At 42.2% G+C, this 19,567-nt stretch overlaps 1 protein-coding gene across 5 annotated transcripts in view; it reads right to left on the reverse strand.

The window, feature by feature from the left end:
* mctp1a (multiple C2 domains, transmembrane 1a) overlaps positions 1 to 19,567 on the reverse strand; it is a 631,196-nt gene that overhangs the window by 401,189 nt on the left and 210,440 nt on the right. The window lies entirely within an intron of this gene.

The raw sequence follows: 19,567 nt of genomic DNA on the forward strand, positions 1-19,567 counted from the left end.
CGACAGCACCTTCCAAACCCATGACCACTACCATCTAGAAGGACAAGGGCAACAGATACATGTGAACACCACCATCTACAATTTCGCTTTTAAGCTTCTCACCATCCTGACTTGGAATTATCTTGCTCCTCTTTCTCTGTTGCAGGGTCAAAATCCTGGAACTTCGTCCCTCACAGCAGTGCGGGTCTAACTACAACAAATGGATTGCAGCAGTTTGTGAAGGCAGCTTATCAACACCATTCACTAGGGCAATAAGAGATGGTCAATAAATGTTGCCCCAGCTACTGACAGCCACATCCCATGAGTGAATAAAAAACAATTTAAAAAGAAGCATCCTTTCAGTATCCAGGAAAATAATATTTGTTGCTGTCTGTTCATCAGCGCTTTGCACATATTTGGAAAGTCGATTTTCAGGGTTTGGCTCTTTTGGACAACAAGTATTCTTGTCAGTTTCATCTCACAGTTGCTCTATCCTCTTTTTTAATGATAACCTGATACTATGTGGGGAAAATCATGAAGCTCACTTATGCAAAGAGAAAATGTACACTGTACATTTTACTTACTTTAGGGTTTGGTAAGGGAAAGCAGTTGCCACAGCAAATATTGCATGTAAGAGTGCTAGTTAAATAGTACTACACATAAGGTAAGTGGTGAATAACATTTATTGTAAATTGAAAATGTGCACCTTGCTCCAAGAACACCCCTCATTATATAAAGTGGTTGCTGAAATTTGGCTGCTAAAGTGACAATGTTGATTAGCAACAATGAATGACAAACAGCAAGCCCTAAGTTTTCACACAAAGGGTCTCAGCCTACACAAAAATAGCAGAAGCTTTCTCCAAATTCCAAAGACTTACCAGTGAATCCAGCTTCTGCTATTCCTGCATGAATTAGAAATGGGAGCAGGATCTAAATTGTTATTTGAGTGGAGAAGGAACCCGAGACACTACACGTGTAGTATCTCCCACCCTCCCTCCTCCTCTAACCTAAAAAAAAAGGATTCAGTCGGCTGAATAGATAAGCTACTTAGTGTTCTTGTTTTGGAGACTAAGTGTAGAGTTATGGCAGCGCAGGCAGTGGAATGTTCCTCCTGCAGGATGTTTGAGGTAGGGATGACCACCGATGCTCCTGCCGACTTCATCTGCAGGAAGTGCGCCCAGCTCAATCTCCTCACAGACCACGTTAGGGAACTGGAGCTGGAGTTGGATGCACTAAGGATTATTTGAGAGGCTGAGAGGATGATAGATAGAAGCTACGGGGACATAGTTACGCCAGAGAACAGAGGTAGCTGGGTAACAGTTATGGTAGGAAGGGAAGGAAGCAGGCAGTGCAGGGATCCCCTGTGGTCATTCCCCTCAACAATAAGTATACCACTTTGGATACTGTAGGGGGGGACGGGCTAGCAGGGGTAAGCTGCAGTGACCGGGTCTCTGGCACAAGGTCCGGCTCTGAGGCTCAGAAGGGAAAGGGGGGAAGGGGGAGAGCGCTAGTAATAGGAGACTCTAAAGTTAGAGGGACAGACAGGCGGTTCTGTAGACAGGGGCGAGACTCTCGGATGGTTTGTTGCCTCCCGGGTGCCAGGGTCCGAGACGTCTTGGACCGTGTCTTCAGAATCCTTAAGGGGGAGGGTGTGCAGCCAGAAGTCATGGTGCACATTGGAACCAACGACATAGGTAGGAAGAGGGGTGGGGAGGTCATTCAGGAGCTCAGGGAGTTAGGCTGGAAGCTAAAAGCTAGGACGGACAGAGTCGTTATCTCTGGGTTGTTGCCGGTGCCACGTGACAGTGAGGCAAGGAATAGGGAGAGAGTGCAGTTGAACACGTGGCTGCAAGGATGGTGTAGGAGGGAGGGCTTCAGGTATTTGGACAATTGGACTTCATTCTGGGGAAGGTGGGACCTGTACAAGCAAGACGGGTTGCACCTGAACCAGAAGGGCACCAATATCCTGGGAGGTAGGTTTGCTAGCACTCTTCGGGGGGGTTTAAACTAATTTGGCAGGGTGTTGGGATCCGGACTTGTAGTCCAGCAAGTAGGCTAGCTGTTTTTCAGGATGTCCCAAAAATGTTGGGAGACTATGGAGAAGGTAGCACTGACAGGGAATACTTGCGGACACAGAGATGGGTTCAAGTGTGTATACTTCAACGCAAGGAGTATCAGAAATAAGGTGGGTGAACTTAAGGCGTGGATTGGTACTTGGGACTACGATGTTGTGGCCATCACGGAAACGTGGATAGAAGAGGGACAGGAATGTTTGTTGGAGGTTCCTGGTTACAGATGTTTCAGTAAGATTAGGGAGGGTGGTAAAAAAGGAGGGGGGGTGGCGTTGCTAATTAGAAATGGTATAACAGCTGCAGAAAGGAAGTTCGAGGGGGCTCTGCCTTTGGAGGTAGTATGGGCTGAAGTCAGAAATAGAAAAGGAGCAGTAACCTTGTTGGGTGTTTACTATAGGCCCCCCAATAGCAGCAGAGATGTGGAGAAACAGATTGGGAAACAGATTTTGGAAAGGTGCAGAAGACACAGGGTAATAGTCATGGGCGATTTCAACTTCCCAAATATTGATTGAAGCTCTTTAGATCAAGTAGATTGGACGGGGCGGTGTTTGTGCAGTGTGTCCGGGAAGCTTTTCGAACTCAGTATGTAGATTGTCCGACCAGAGGGGAGGCCATATTGGATTTGGTACTTGGTAACGAACCGGGACAAGCGATGGGCTTGTTAGTGGGTGAGCATTTTGGTGATGGTGATGACAATTCTGTGACTTTCACCTTGGTTATAGAGAGAGATAGGTGCGTGCAACAGGGCAGGTTTTACAATTGGGGGAAGCGTAAATACGATGCTGCCAGACAAGATCTGAGGAGCATAAGTTGGGAGCATAGGCTGTCAGGGAAGGATGTCGTTGAAATGTGGAACTTTTTCAAGGAACAGATACGACGTGTCCTTGATATGTATGTACCTATCAGGCAGGAGAGATGGTCGTGTGAGGGAACCTTGGTTGACGAGGGAGGTTGAATGTCTTGTAAAGAGGAAGATGGAGGCTTACATAAGGTGGAGGAAACAAGGTTCAGACAGAGCGTTGGAGGGATACCGGATAGCCAGGAGGGAGCTGAAGAAAGGGATTAGGAGAGCTAAGAGAGGGCATGAAAAATCTTTGGCAGGTAGGATCAAGGATAACCCCAAGGCCTTTTATGCATATGTGAGAAACATGAGAATGACGAGAACGAGGGTAGGTCCGATCAAGGACAGTAGTAGGAGACTGAGTATTGAGTCGGAAGAGATAGGAGAGGTCTTGAATGAGTATGTTTCCTTCAATATTTACAAATGAGAGGGACCGTATTGTTGAAGAGGAGAGTATGAAACAGACTGGTAAGCTAGAGGAGATACTTGTTAGGAAGGAAGATGTGTTGGGCATTTTGAAAAACTTGAGGATAGACAAGTCCCCCGGGCCTGACGGGATATATCCTAGGATTATTGGGAAGCAAGAGAGGAAATTGCAGAGCCGTTGGCAATGATCTTTTCATCTTCACTGTCAATGGGGGTGGTGCCAGGGGACTGGAGAATGGCGAATGTTGTGCCCCTGTTCAAAAAAGGGAATAGGGATAACCCCGGGAATTACAGGCCAGTTAGTCTTACTTCGGTGGTAGACAAAGTAATGGAAAGGGTACTGAGGGATAGGATTTATGAGCATCTGGAAAGCCACTGCTTGATTAGGGACAGCCAGCACGGATTTGTGAGGGGTAGGTCTTGCCTTACAAGTTTTATTGAATTCTTTGAGGAGGTGACAATGTGAATGAGGGTAGAGCAGTGGATGTAGTATACATGGATTTTAATAAGGCATTTGATAAAGTTCCCCATGGTAGGCTTATGCAGAAAGTCAGGAGGCATGGGATAGTGGGAAATTTGGCCAGTTGGATAGAGCCAGTTGGATAGGCTAACCGGTCGAAGTCAGAGAGTGGTGGTAGATGGTAAATATTCAGCCTGGAGCCCAGTTACAAGTGGAGTTCCGCAGGGATCAGTTCTGGGTCCTCTGCTGTTTGTAATTTTTATTAATGACTTGGAAGAGGGAGTCGAAGGGTGGGTCAGTAAATTTGCAGACGATACGAAGATTGGTGGAGTTGTGGATAGTGAGGAGGGCTGTTGTCGGCTGCAAAGGGACTTATTTTATGATGTAGAGTTGGGCTGAGGAGCGGCAGATGGAGTTCAACCCTGTCAAGTGTGAGGTTGTCCATTTTGGAAGGACAAATAAGAATGCGGAATACAGGGTTAATGGTAGGGTTCTTAGTCAGGTGGAGGAGCAGAGGGATCTTGGGGTCTATGTTCATAGATCTTTGAAAGTTGCCACTCGGGTGGATAGAGCTTGTAAGAAGGCCTATGGTGTATTAGCGTTCATTAGCAGAGGGATTGAATTCAAGAGTCGTGAGGTGATGTTGCAGCTGTACAGGACCTTGGTAAGGCCACATTTGGAGTACTGTGTGCAGTTCTGGTCGCCTCATTTTAGGAAAGATGTGGAAACTTTGGAGAGGGTGCAGAGGAGATTTATCAGATGTTGCCTGGAATGGAGAATAGGTCATACGAGCATAGGTTGAGAGTGCTAGGCCTTTTCTCATTGGAATGGCGAAGAATGAGGGGTGACTTGATAGAGGTTTACAAGATGATCAGGGGAATAGATAGAGTAGACAGTCAGAGACTTTTTCCCTGGGTACAACAGAGTGTTACAGGGGACATAAATTTAAGGTTAAGGGTGGAAGGTATAAGGGGGGTGTCAGAGGTAGGCTCTTTACCCAGAGAGTGGTGGGGGCATGGAATGCACTGCCTGTGGGAGTGGCAGAGTCAGAATCATTGGTAACCTTTAAGCGGCAATTGGATAGGTACATGGATAGGTGCTTAAGCTAGGACAAATGTTTGGCACAACATCGTGGGCCGAAGGGCCTGTTCTGTGCTGTATTGTTCTATGTTCTTGGCTCTTGGAAGTTACTAATAAGAGCTGCCTCACTTATCTGTACTTTTAGTGAAGTAGTAGTCTAATATCCAATATGAAGTGTAGGATGTAAGGGTGTGAGAGGTGAATATTGAGGGCTTCTTTTTAAAACAAAACCTTTGTAATTACTTCAACACAGTGCCAGCAAGGTACTTCCGTGCAGTCTGCCTCTATTCCTGGTAATTACCACATTCATTCCAGGATCACCTTGCCTAACACCCAGGGAACCCCACCACCCCAGAATGACCATCTCAATTTCTAGAGCAGTTTTATAGAACTCTACATATCTGATGCAGGTATTAAAATTTAGACTGTAAAATGTATTAAAATTTTGCATGCATTGTTTTACACAATAAATTAAAATAAATAGGTTATCATTTATGTAAGAATAAATAACAGAAGTATAGTATAAAGGTGGCAAATATTTGTGCATTTAATTTGCTTTTGGTAACTCATGCTCTATTAAATTCGATTTAGTCACTGTTGTCATGCACAAAATTTGAGTGAATTTTCCTCAAATGTCCTAAAGTCAACAGAGTAATAATGCAGCTCTTATGAGATTTTTTGGGGTGTTTTGATGGGAAAAAGCAACAAAATGTAGCTACTGATACATATGCTGGAATTTTATTTCCCCAGGCCAGTCCTCATGAGTGTTAATCCATGAACATCTACCTTTCTTAACTCCTGTTGCTAAGTTTTTGTTTTTAGGGAGTAGAGTAAAATATTACGAACATTGTGCTCTCTCTTCAGATAAGTCATCCAGCTAATAAAGTTTAGAATTGTAAGCACACGGTTTGGTCAAACTTAGGTGAATATGTCAAATGGAGTGACTTATTAAAGAATATGTTAATGGGAATTTGGTGAGGGTGGAAACTTGTGGTAAAGGGGAAAGGAGGTGGTTAAAAAAGATAAATCAAGAGGAAATAGTGAGAAAGAAATGCATAAATAATGAGAGTAATGAAACAGTTAATTTTAATTTTACCTGCTAAAATCTAAGTGGAAGATGCCAATGTTTAAAGGATCCAAGCAGTGTTAAATAAATGTCTGATATACATAAGTAATAAATACATGATAAGTAGGAATTAAGAGATACTAAACTAAAAACCCTTTGTGTATGAATGGTAAGGGGTTCCTTGTCTTTGCCAGTTAATTCTAATTGGAAATATGCATTTGACAAATCTATTCTACTGAACACCTTTCCATTTGTTAAATTAGAAAACATCTTCACTGGCAGACAGCAGTGTGTATCATTTTCCATCACCTTGATAACTGTTTGTTTCTAATCACAAATCTGAGTGCAGCCATATCCTTAATCAACCCCATTCTCACCTGTTCATCTCTTCACTTACTGTTCCTAAATGTGCACAAGGCACTGGTGTGGCCCTAAAACAATGTAAGCTGTCCATTCTTCTTTATCTTGACTGTGGCACTGAAATACGTACTTCGATCATAGATCATAGACCATTTTATGTTCTCCCAACACCTTCCCAAAATCAGACTCATTGAACCCAACCCTCACAGCCAATTGAAAGTAGTACATTGTATCATCATATTTGGCTCTAACACTAACATCCTCTACCAGAGGAATACGGCTAATGGAAAACCTCGTCAGTTTCACATGAGATTTGCATAGGAGAATGTGACTTAGGGTTATCTTTTACTTTTCTCCCCCCATGGGAAAACAGAGTCTGCTGCAGCTGGATTAATGATAAGAGAGAGTTGTGAAACTCTGCATTTCATTTTGTCTGTGGGTGCTGGAATCTTATTTTCAGCCCAACTGCTTTTATCTTCCATGTGCTAGTTTTCTTGCTTTGTGGCTGAATACAAATCTTGATCTTCCTGCTAGTTCACCCAACTTCAGGAATCACACGCACACTCGATTTTCAGACTCCTCAACGAGCTTTAGAGCTAATATGAATTCAACTTGGTGTAAGACTGGATCTGGAATTTTACCATGACCAGCATTCCTATTTCTATTGCTTTTACATGCCATTTGTATGTCGACTCATACAGCATAGAATCAGACCCTTCAGTCCAAACAGTCCATGCCGTACATAATCCTAAACTAAACTAGTCCCACCTGCCTGCACTGGGCCCAGATGCCTTCAAACCTTTCCTATTCAAGCACTTATCTAAATGTCGTTTAAATGTTGTAGTTGTGCCGCATCAACCACTTCCTCAGGAAGTTTATTACACATGTAAACTACCCTCTTTGGAAAACACGTGCCCCTCATGTCTTTTTTAAATCTCTCTTCTCACCTTAAAAATATGCCCCCAGTACTGAAATCCCCATCCGAGGGAATAGACTCCTACTATTAACCCTACCTATACCCCCTTTTGATTTTATAAACCTCTATAAAGTTACTTCTCAATCTCCAATCCTCTAGTGTGAAAGTTCCAACCTATCCATCCTTTATAACACAAACCTTTCCGGCAGCACCCTGGTAAATCTCTTCCGAACCCTTTCTTGATTTATTTATTTGTTTACTTATTGTCACGTGTACCAAAGTACAGTGAAACACTTTGTTTATGAGCATTACAGGCAGATCATGGCAAGCAAAAATGTACAAATCAAAAAGATTTAGAGGCATGTAGGTTACATTGCACAGGGCATGCGCGAGGCAATATCAACATTAACAAGATCAGCATTATTTGAGGCCAGACTATCCTTTCATCAGTCTAATGATGATGAGGAAGGAGCTGTTGTTGAACCTGGTGAGTGTATTCAGGCTTCTGTATCTTCTGCCTGATGGGCAGAATAGGGGGATGATGGTGAAAGAAGAAAATTGCTGTGGAAAATATTGCTTAGTTATGGTGATTAACCTAAGATAGTAGTTAAGATGTGGACTCACTAGCCAGTAATTTTCATACAGAAGCAGTATCTCATTTGGAAAGGAGTCAGCTACAATTCAGATAATAAAGGCCTTTTACTAAAAAAATTCAAATCACAGCTTTTCTTCTAACAGTGTGGAATTCACATCTTGAGCCCCTCACAGTTCAAAATACATTATGGACATAATTCCATTATTTCTCCAAGGGTTGATTGATTAATGTGAAACCTTACATAAATTTACCAAGTAAACATTAATAACATTCAAAGTTTGTGAGAAGATTTGTAACTCGGGTGCTCGTTGTTGTGGTTCTGTTCGCCGAGCTGGGAATTTGTGTTGCAGACGTTTCGTCCCCTGTCTAGGTGACATCCTCAGTGCTTGGGAGCCTCCTGTGACGCAATTCTGTGATCTTTCCTCCTGCATTTATAGTTGTTTGAATCTGCTGCTTCCGATTGTCAGTTCCAGCTGTCCGCTGCAGTGTCGGTATATTGGGTCCAGGTCGATGTGCTTATTGATTGAATCTGTGGATGAGTGCCATGTCTCTAGGAATTCTCTGGCTGTTCTCTGTTTGGCTTGTCCTATAATAGTAGTGTTATCCCAGTCGAATTCATGTTGCTTGTCATCTGCGTGTGTGGCTACTAAGGATAGCTGGTCGTGCCATTTCGTGGCTAGTTGGTGTTCATGGATGCGGATCGTTAGTTGTCATGTTAGAACTGAGTTATTTATGTGTTACTACATCAGTGTGCTGCAGCTTTTGACAGGATAGAAATGGCTTTCACAATACACAGAAAATATTACAGCAATCTTTCTCCCTGATGAAGAAACAATGACACTAACATTTAAAGAGCATTAGTGTCAGCAGTCAGATGCTACTAAATTAAACTAAACGAATTCATTTCATTTGCCCCAATTGTTGTGTCACAAATATGAAGTCAAAGCAAGAAACAATGCAAATATTCAACAAGTCAAGGGGCTCAGTAACAACACAACACAAAGGAAGCTAATGTGGATGCTTCAATAAACAGAATATACTGTGTGTATATCATTTGCAGACAATTCCTCAGTGGAATGTTCCCTTTTACAATCATGGTGACAAATTCAAAACCACAAGCGTGTCAGAAGTTTTGTGACCTTTAAAAAAAGACTCCCTCACATTGTCGATCCAGTTGGATAAATTTCCAAAGAAATAAAAATTGACTGGGCTTTCACAACTCAGTGACCCATTCTGCCAAGTCAATACAGTGAATGATAAACTTACTCAGTGTGTCAAAAGTAAAACAAATGACAACAACGTAACACCAATTTAATATATAATGAAATATTCCAAGGTGCATCAAAGGAGTGTTATCAGTTAAAGTCTGACACAAGTCAAATAAAGAGCTATTTGACTATGTATTGAGGTAAGCTTTAATAAATGACTTAAGGAGGAGGAAGAGAGACATGGAGAGTTGGCAACATTTAACAAGGGAATTCTATGGCTTAGGCTCCAGCCTGCCAAAGGAGGACTATCAATGGAAGGGCAATGGGAATTAGAGGCAACAAGAGCCTGGAATTAGTAGACCGTAGGTACCTCAGAGGGTTGCATATCTGAAAGGGGTTACAAAAATAGAGTAGGATGAGTTTATAAAGGAAGTTGAACAGAAGGTTGAGAATTTTTAGATCAAGACAAAGCCAGACTTGAAGGCTGCATCAACACAGGAGTGATGGGTGAATAGGACTTGATACATATTACCATACAGAGGGTGGAAGGTGAGAGGGCAACTAGGAGAGCATTGGAACAGTTGAGTTTATAATAAACAAAATCATGAAAGAGGGTCCAGCAGCTGATAGACTGAGGATAGGAAAGAGGCACACAAATAATGCAGGACATAGGATTGTAAATTCTTTGTGGTTGTGCTGTACAGCCGGAGGACTCAACATTGAGTTCGCCAATTTCAAACAGCCTCCCTTCCCACCCCTCCTCATCCCTTCCACTGCTCCCTGCCACAAACCAGATTCATATCTCCCATTGACCAACCAGGTCATACCCACTACCTGTCTTCACCTATGCCCACTTCACCACCCTGCTCCCGGCTCCCCCTTTATCTGCGGCTCCCCCCACACCCACCCCCAGCCCTGAAGAGGGGTTATACCTGAAACGTCGACTTCTCCATTTCTGGATGCTGCCTGGCTTGTGTGTTCTTCCAGCCTCCTGCTGCTCCAGGGAACTCGGCATCCATGAAGACAGAGTCGGACTTCATTAACAGCTGAATTAGATTTCATCTCAATCTGTAATCTCAGGGCCCAAATATACTTCCCTCTACCATTACCATTAAACCACATCCTGGTTCAATACTGAGTGTAGAGCATGTCATAGACAACATCTTGGTGAAGTTAAGACACAGGACCCAATAAATGTATGCTTGACACCAAAGTAGCCTGTAATGGCTGGAACTCATTACACTGCCAACAGGTAAAAACATCACTCTGCAATCCTGCCACACCCAGACTTGGAACAAGAATATCAAACTAAAAAACAACAGGGGAAAGAAGCTCATGGACATTCCCTTCACAAAGGTGGAACCCAGTATAAGCATGAAAGACAAGCCTTTGCCACCATCTTCAGTCTGAACCACTCAATAATTGCTATATCTTGGCTACTTCCTGATTCCCAAATAGTTTTACTGTCAGACATGTGGAAACGAGGTCCACAGCAACCTGAAAGTTTCAACTCAGGCCACGTGCAATTGGTCCCTTCAAGTCAATTACTGTTTTATATGCTGTTGCATTGTTTTGGAACTTTGGAAATAAAAAGTCAAAACAACAGCAGTTTTAAAAGGGAGAAGAACAGACAAAGGAAACACATGGTGAGGACAGTGCAGGAGACAGAGGGAGAGAGAGAACCTGCACAGTAACTGGCTTTGCTGTTTTTGAATTCATATCTCGCTGGACATCGGAGTGCATCGGGAAAATTAACAAACAGTGAATTTCACAATTAATCTTGGAGGAATCGGTTTGGGCGAATTCACAACACAGAATCAGATAAGTTAATTATTCTTTTAAGTCTGTCCAAGAGAAATGCTGCATTAGTGATTACAGTGGGTTCTTTCTTGTTTATATGTTATTGGAGATAAGTTTCTTGATTAAACTTAAAATATAAGCCACAGCTATTAATTTAACCTGTTGCAGTATTTTGTAGAGGAATAAGACGGTGTTATTTTCTGGGTCTGTAGATTGTGAAGGAGCAAAAATGGCCTTTGCAGTGATATGTACTTCTTGTCAGATGTGGGAGTTTAAAGAGAGTTTAAGGGTTACTGTGGATTATATCTGCCATAAGTGCTGTTGGATGCGAATCGTGTCAGATCGAGTGGATTGGTTGGAGAGACAGATAGAAGTGTTGAGGAATTTGCAACAGCAACAGTGTGTGATGGATGGCAGTTACAGGAAGCAGGGAAAGTCTCAGACAAAGTCACATAGATGGGTTAACTCCAGGAAAGGTAAGAGAGGTAGGCACCGAGGCAGGAGTCTTTTGTGGATATACCCATTTCAAACAGGTATGTTGTTTTGGAAAATGGAGGGGGTGATGGATTCTCAGGGGAACGTAGAACAAACAGCCAAGTTTCTGGTATTGAGACTGGCTCTAATGTGACGAGGGGTACATCAGCTTCCAAGAGATCAATTGCAGTCCAAGGTACAGACAGATGTTTCTGTGGCCAGTAGAGAAAAAGCAGAATGGTGTGTTGTTTCCCTGGTGCCAGGATCAAGGATGTCTCAGAGAGGGTGCAGAATGTTCTCATGGGGAGACGGGCCAGCAAAAGGTCATTCTCCACACTGGAACCAACGATATAGGAAGGGAAAAGGTCGAGATTCTGAAGTGAGATTACAGAGAGTTAGGCAGAAATTTAAAAAGGAGGTCCTCAAGAGTAGTAATATCTGGATTACTCCCAGTGCAACGAGCTAGTAAGGGCAGAAATAGGAGGATAGAGCAGATGAATGCATGGCTGAGGAGCTGGTGTATGGGAGAAGGATTCACATTTTTGGATCATTGGAATCTCTTTTGGGGTATAAGTGACCTGTACAAGAAGGACGGATTGCACCTAAATTGGAAGGGGACTAATATATTGGCAGGGAAATTTGCTAGAGCTGCTCAGGAGGATTTAAACTACTAAGGTGGGAGGGGTGGGACCCAGGGAGATAATGAGGAAAGAGATCAATCTGAGACAGGTACAGTTGAGAACAGAAGCGAGTCAAATAGTCAGGGCAGGCAGGGACAAGGTAGGACTAATAAATTAAACTGCACTTATTTCAATGCAAGGGGCCTAACAGGGAAGGCAGATGAACTCAGGGCATGGTTAGGAACATGGGACTGGGATATCATAGCACTTACACAAACATGGCTCAGGGATGGGCAGGACTGGCAGCTTAATGTTCCAGGATACAAATGCTACAGGAAGGACAGAAAAGGAGGCAAGAGAGGAGGGGGAGTGGCATTTTTGATAAGGGAGAGTATTACATCTGTGCTGAGGGAGGATATTCCCGGAAATACATCAGGGAAGTTATTTGGGTGAAACTGAGAAATAAGAACGGGATGATCACCTTATTGGGATTGTATTATAGACCCCCCCCCCAATAGTCAAAAGGAAATTGAGAAACAAACTTGTAAAGAGAACTCAGTTATCTCTAAGAATAATAGGGTACTTATGGTAGGGGATTTTAACTTTCCAAACATTGACTGGGACTGCCATAGTGTTAAAGGTTTAGATGGAGAGTAATTTCTTAAGTGTGCACAAGACAATTTTCTGATTCAGTATGTGGATGTACCTACTAGAGAAGGTGCAAAACTTATCCTACTCTTGGGAAATAAGGCAGGGCAGGTGACTGAGGTGTTAGTGGGGGAGCACTTTGGGGTCAGCGACCATAATTCTATTCGTTTTAAAATAGTGATGGAAAAGGATAGACCAGATCTAAAATTTGAAGTTCTAAATTGGAGAAAGGCCAATTTTAACTGTATTTGGCAAGAGCTTTCGTAAAGGGGCAGCTGGAAAATGGGAAGCCTTCAGAAATGAGGGGGGAATATTACATGAATATTTTGCATCAGTATTTACTGTGGAAAAGGTTATGGAAGATATAGACTGTAGGGAGATAGATGGTGACACCTTGCAAAATGTCCAGATTACAGACGAGGAAATGCTGGATGTCTTGAAAAGGTTAAAGGTGAATAAATCCCCAGGACCTGATCAGGTGTACCCGAGAACTCTGTGGGAAGCTAGAGAAGTGATTGCTGGGCCTCTTGCTGAGATATTTGTATCATCGATAGTCACAGGTGAGGTGCCGGAAGACTGGAGGTTGGCTAACATGGTGATACTGTTTAAGAAGGGTGATAAGAACAAGCCAGGGAACTATAGACCGGTGAGCCTGACCTCAGTGGTGGGCAAATTGTTGGAGGGAATCCTGAGGGACAGGATGTACATGTATTTGGAAAGGCAATGACTGATTAGGGATAGTCAACATGACTTTGTGCGTGGGAAATCATGTCTCACAAATTTGATTGAGTTTTTTGAAGAAGTAACAAAGAAGATTGATGAGGGCAGAGCAGTAGATGTGATCTATATGGACTTCAGTAAGGCATTCGACAAGGTTTCCCATGGGAGACTGGTTAGCAAGGTTAGATCTCACGGAATACAGGGAGAACTAGCCATTTGGATACAGAACTGGCTCAAAGGTAGAAGACAGAGGGTGGTGGTGAAGGGTTGTTTTTCAGACTGGAGGCCTGTGACCAGTGGAGTGCTGCAAGGATTGGTGCTGGGTCCTCTACTTTTTGTCATTTACATAGATGACTTGGATGTGAGCATAAGAGGTATGGTTAGTAAGTTTGCAGATGACACCAAAATTGGAGGTGTAGTGGACAGCAAAGAGGGTTACCTCAGATTACAATAGGATCTTGACCAGATGGGCCAATGGGCTGAGAAGTGGCAGATGGAGTTTAATTGGGGGTGGGGAGGCTCGAAGATGACGTGAGTGATGACATACCCCCCTCCTCTGTATTGTCCATTGTTTGCACAGGCCTAAGCATACTGGTGGACACCACATGCACCCTGTCTCAGAGCATGGTCATTGACACAATGGTTATCACAGAAAAGAGACAGACAGTTAAATGCAATGGCTTCTTCCACGGCTCACTGCCGGGACCTGTTGGTGGAGTTCTTAACCAGACCCACATGGAGGTTCTCTGAACTTCCTGACCTTCTCAGCACCATGTTTCCAAACATTAGGAGTATGGGACTTAATTGCAACCAAACAATTTAATGAAAGCTCATTTAAGCATCAAAATGGGGACCTCCATCACCATCAGATAATACAATGAAATGCCAGAGTATGTCTGGATTGCAGACAAGGGAAAGCAGCAGCAGTCCATCCAGGAAACATCTCTATGCCAACGATCTTCTTTTGCATAATTTAAAAATAATCATGTGGCAAAAAGAAACAAAATTAACAGTGAAATGCCAATGTCACATCATAACAAACTTTAAAATCTAAAAGGAAACTTAAAGTTAAATGGAATTTTCAGGGATGGTGATGGACCCCAGTCTCTGCAATGTCCTTCAGTCACAGAAGGCAGGAAGTCACCAGCAAGTCAGACTGCATGCTCCCTCTCAGAGGACACACGGGCCTGGATGTGACAGGATGCAGGATGCAGTCAGGTGCAACAATCCCCTCCAGCGCCCACTGCCTGGACATTTGCCAGAACCATAAAGATCCGATCTACTGCCCCTCCCAGAACTGGATGACCAAAGATCAGGAAAATGAGGCTGAAATGCATCTTAAAAATTATAAAAGGAGGAAGTAGACCTGAAATTAATATTTTGGTGCCTGACCCCAGTAAAGGAGACATTTTGTTGCAAAGGCAGGGCGGCACCTGGCATTAGGTGGCCTGCCATTGGCCATAAGATGTTTGTTCAGGAGACTTTTGGCCACTCACCACAAACACGAGGCACCAGCTTTTACTAGGTTGCCAATCCATACTACCTGTGGCACATGATGTGGCCCTTAATGGCCTCAATTGTGGGGAGGTTGTCCTCATTCTTCCTAGCCCCTAACCAATTGTGTAGAAGGTGACAAGCAACCTAGTCAACCACCTCACCGCCGACCTTTCCTCTTCCTCCTCAAAGCCCACTTCACAGGGTAGCATAAAGTCTGCCCACAGCATATGATGATTAAAGAGAAGTGGGAGTGGGGTCAATTGTGGTTCTCCTACCAAAACACTTGTACAGAGGGTGGAAAAGTCATTATATGATTATGTGATTCAATAACTTTTATGTGTCAAACAAGATGGATAAACTTGAATAATTCATTTTTATTCCTTTATACAATCTCACCTTTAACTGTTACTGTGTTATAATATACCAGTTTGAGAGCTAACAGATGCAAACCTGTGCCAATGACATTCTCCAACAGGCCTGTGGATGGGAGTTAAATAACCATTATTTGAATGGCTCTCCTGATTTTCTATTCTTTTCTGTACCTTTCACAAAGCCAAACTGAAACAAAGGTTTACTATATGCCAATCAAATTCCCATCAAATCATAATAGAGTGCATGAAGCTAGTTAAGCACTGTACCATCTTGCAAAGCAAGTGCCTAATTATTTTATAATGTCTACTTTTCAGCATTCAACGTTATCTTAAACCACCAAGTGTGTGGACTGTTGAAATGGCTGTTGAGGAAATTTTACCACAGCTGCCATTCAGGCCAACTAATATCAAAGTTAGTCATGCATCACAAGAAAGTGCTTGTTTGTAACTTACAAAGACACAACATTAAAGTGATGGCTTACTTCAAGGCTTAAGTCGATTTAAACCTAGATTTTGTGAAAGAGAAACCTTGTTTCTGCAAAGACATGAGAATGTTTTCAATTACTTTGCAAATACTCATGCTTTGAGCACACTTCCATTCTATTCAAACAATGCTTAAGACATGGACATTTTCAGAAACAGACCCCAAATGATAATGATAGAAATTAATCATAAAATGTAATTAACAGCTGTTTGATAAGAATACAAATAGCAACTGAACTCATAGCTGCTGTCATGTATGTCCATGAACTCTAACAATACCATCAACTCTAACAATATGGAAATAAGTTCTGAAGATATAGGAGCAGAATTAAGCCATTCAGCCGATCGAGTCTGCTCTGCCATTTGACCATGGCTATCTGCTCCTCACCCCCATTTTCCTGCCTTCTCTCCATAACCCTTCAACCGTTATCAATTAAAAATCTGTCTAACTCCTCCCTAAATTTACTCACTGTTCCAGCATCCACCGCATTTTGGAGTAGCTAATTCCACACATTCACAACCCTTTGGGAGAAGCAGCTTCTCCTCAACTCTGTTTTAAACTTGATATCCCTTATCCTAAGACTATGATCTCTTGTCCTAGCATGCCCACAAGTGGAAGCATCCACTCCACACTCTTATCATCTTGAATCTCTCAATTTGATCTCCCTTCATTCTTCTAAATTCCTGAGATTATAGGCCTAAACTATTCAAACTCTCTTTATATGACAAACCCTTCATCTCTGGGATCAACTTAGTGAACCTTCTCTGAATTGCCACCAATGCCACTACATCTTTCCTCAAAAAGGGAACCAAAACTGCACACAATACTCCAAATGTGGTATCTTCAATATCTTGTATAGTTGCAATAATACTTCCTTACCTTTACATTCTATTCCCTTAGCTTTAAAAGCCAACATTCCATTCACTTTGTTTATTATCTGTTGTACCTGCATGCTAATTTTCTGTGACTCATGCATAAAGACACCCAAGTCCCTCTGTACTGGAGCACCCCGAAATCTCTTCCCATTTAGATTATAGGTTGCCTTCCCATTTTTCTGACCCAAATGCTTGACCTCCCACGCATTCACGTTAACCTCCATCTGCCACATTTTGACCCACTCTCTCAAACTATCTATATCCATTTGTAAGGTTCTTATTTCCTCATTGCAATGTACCATCCCGCCTATTTTTGCATTGCCCACAAATTTGGCTATAGAGCCTTCTATCCCTGTATTCAAGTCATTAATATAGATTGTAAATAGTTGGGGTCCAACCCTGTGGCACCCCACTAGTTACAACATGCCATCCAAATAAAAACCATTTATCCCAACTCTCTGTCTTCTGTCCACCAGCCAGTCATCTATCCAGGCTAATAAATTCCTCTTAATCCCAAATGATCCAACTTTGTGATTTAACATTTTGTGTGGCACCTTATCAAATGTCTTTCGGACATCCAGAGAAATTACATCTGCAGTATCCCCATTATCCACTTTGCTTGTTACTTCTTTGAAGAATTCTAGCAAATTAGTCAAACATGATTTGCTCTTGTTAAAACCATGCTGACTCTGATGGATAATGTTTTGACTTTCTAGGTGTCCTGATAGTGCTTCCTTGACAATTGATTCTAACACTTTCCCAATAACATCTGTTAAATTAACTGGCCTGTAATTTCCCACATTTTACCTCCCTTCTTTTTAAATAAGAGCATTACATTAGCCATTTTCCAATCCACTGGAACCTTTCCCATGTCCAGGTAATTTTGGAATATTGTAACCAGAGATCTACTACCTCCGCTGCCATTTCCTTTAATATGCTAGGAAGTAGGCCATCAGGCCTGAGGGACTTGGGTATCCTCAAACCTAACAGTTTGCTTAGTACCTTTTCCCTATCGATATTGACTGTACTAAATTGTGCCATATCTATCGCCTCTGAAAACTGGTTCAACGTCTTTGCCATCTCAGTGTTCCCCACTATTAATTATCCGGTTTCATCTTCCAAGAAACCAACATTCACATTAGCAACTCTTTTTCCCTTTTGCTATCCCTTATGATATGAATAATAAGGGTTATTTCCTAATTCTCCAGAGCACTGAGAAAGGAATTTGCTCATGTTGTTTAGGCACCCAACACATGAAGATTAGTTTTGAGCAGATTTGATTTCCCTCTCAGAGAATTCCCTAATGATGAAGTGACTAATGTACACTTGATCTTATCTCAAGAAAACTTGATTAATATTTAGAATATATATCAGGAGTGCATCATGATACCTAAGTGGAGTTAATTTACAGAATTAAACAAAAGAAACTTTTATTTATGTAATGACTTTAATGTATTTCCGAGATGCTTCATAGTAATATTCTTAAGAGAGGGTGCAAGGACAATTCTAGTTATTTAAAGTGATCAATTTCACATCACTGGTATTAGAAACAGGTTTCATAAATAATATAACCAGGTTTTATAAATAATCATTTGGGGGAAAATAAACAAGCACTAAGTGAAGTTTGAGATAACTAAGAGAAGCCAGCAAGGATTTGTAACAAGCTATTCATGGTTGACTCATTAAATTTTTTTTCATGAATTACCAGAGAAGGTGGATGAAAGGAATGCAGTGAATGTCATCCAAAAGAAATGTTTGATTAAGTATCACATAAATAGACTGGTTGACAAAAACCAATGCTCATGGAACAGGAGGAGGGGGTCGTAGGGGGTTGGTGGGTGGGAGTCAGTTTCAGCTTGAAAAGAAGATTGCCATGAGAACAGAAAATTGTAAATATTAAAATGACTGGATACAGAATAAAATTTCAAAATGTAAAAATTATAGATGTGGCAGTATGGATGAGTACAATATTATGGCAGCTTTAAATCATGTAGACAAAGCAGGGGCATTGGTTTAGGAGAATGGGTAAGAGATCCAGTGGGAGATTTGAGGAAGAGCAGTTTTATGCAGTGAGTGGTAATTAGCTGGAACTGACTGTGCATGAGGGTGGTGGAAGGGCAGATAATCAAGGAAATTGTACAGAAAAATAACATTATAGAGCTACTGAGAAGGGGTGGGGAAAGGGTTTGCTCTTCAAATCCCAACAAGCACTTTATGATCTGAATAACTATCTTCTGTGCTGAAATAACACTCTGGATTGGATTTAATGGGACATCGTAGTCAACATCCTCTCAGCTAAAATGAGGCTGACCCACTCATGAGCCTAATGGCTGCCCTGCAGGATATAAACAGCTGATTAGTCCATTATTGAGTTAAGGCAGGATTCCGGCCCTCAATAATCAGCACTCCTGCCTCAGAGAGCTGCCAGCCAAACAGAGGCCGATAGCAGCAGTGTTACTAGAGTGATGGCCACCATTGATAGTGAGACCAAGAGAAAGGTGTGTAGTGATGGATCTTCAATGTCAGCTGAATCTGCTGTCTGGCTGGGACCAACCTTGTTTGGTTGGGTGTTGGGGTGAGGGTGGAGATGGTGAGACTGGACTAGAAAATTAGAGGGGAAAGCTTGGAGGGACTTAAACCTTGAGGGGCTGATTTAAACACCATCTCATATCCCTCACCAACTACCAACTTGCACTGGCAAATTTTCTGGGCTTGCATTGTCCTTTCCTGCTGCCTGTTAATAGCCTAGTTAAGGGGATTTATTAGCTGGAGGACACAAGGATAACACAAGACCCTGCCACTTGTAAGATTACAGTGTAAGAAGGGGCTAGTGAGTGAACAGAAAGTCTGCGGAATCCAGCAGAGGAGCATTAAATCTTGGACCATCACCTCATGACTGTAAATAAAATTTGGCACTAAATAGCAATAGGAGGTTTTCATCAGATGATCAACACTTTTGTCAACAAGTGAGGTTATATAAGAACCAGTTTGAAGAAAAATAAAATAAGGGTCAAGGCAGGGATGTTCAGGGAAAGAAAAAAGTTTAGGACTTATCAACCAAAGGCACAGCCACTG

Source organism: Chiloscyllium punctatum, chromosome 2 (genome assembly GCF_047496795.1).
Source record: "Chiloscyllium punctatum isolate Juve2018m chromosome 2, sChiPun1.3, whole genome shotgun sequence".
Lineage (NCBI taxonomy): Eukaryota > Metazoa > Chordata > Chondrichthyes > Orectolobiformes > Hemiscylliidae > Chiloscyllium > Chiloscyllium punctatum.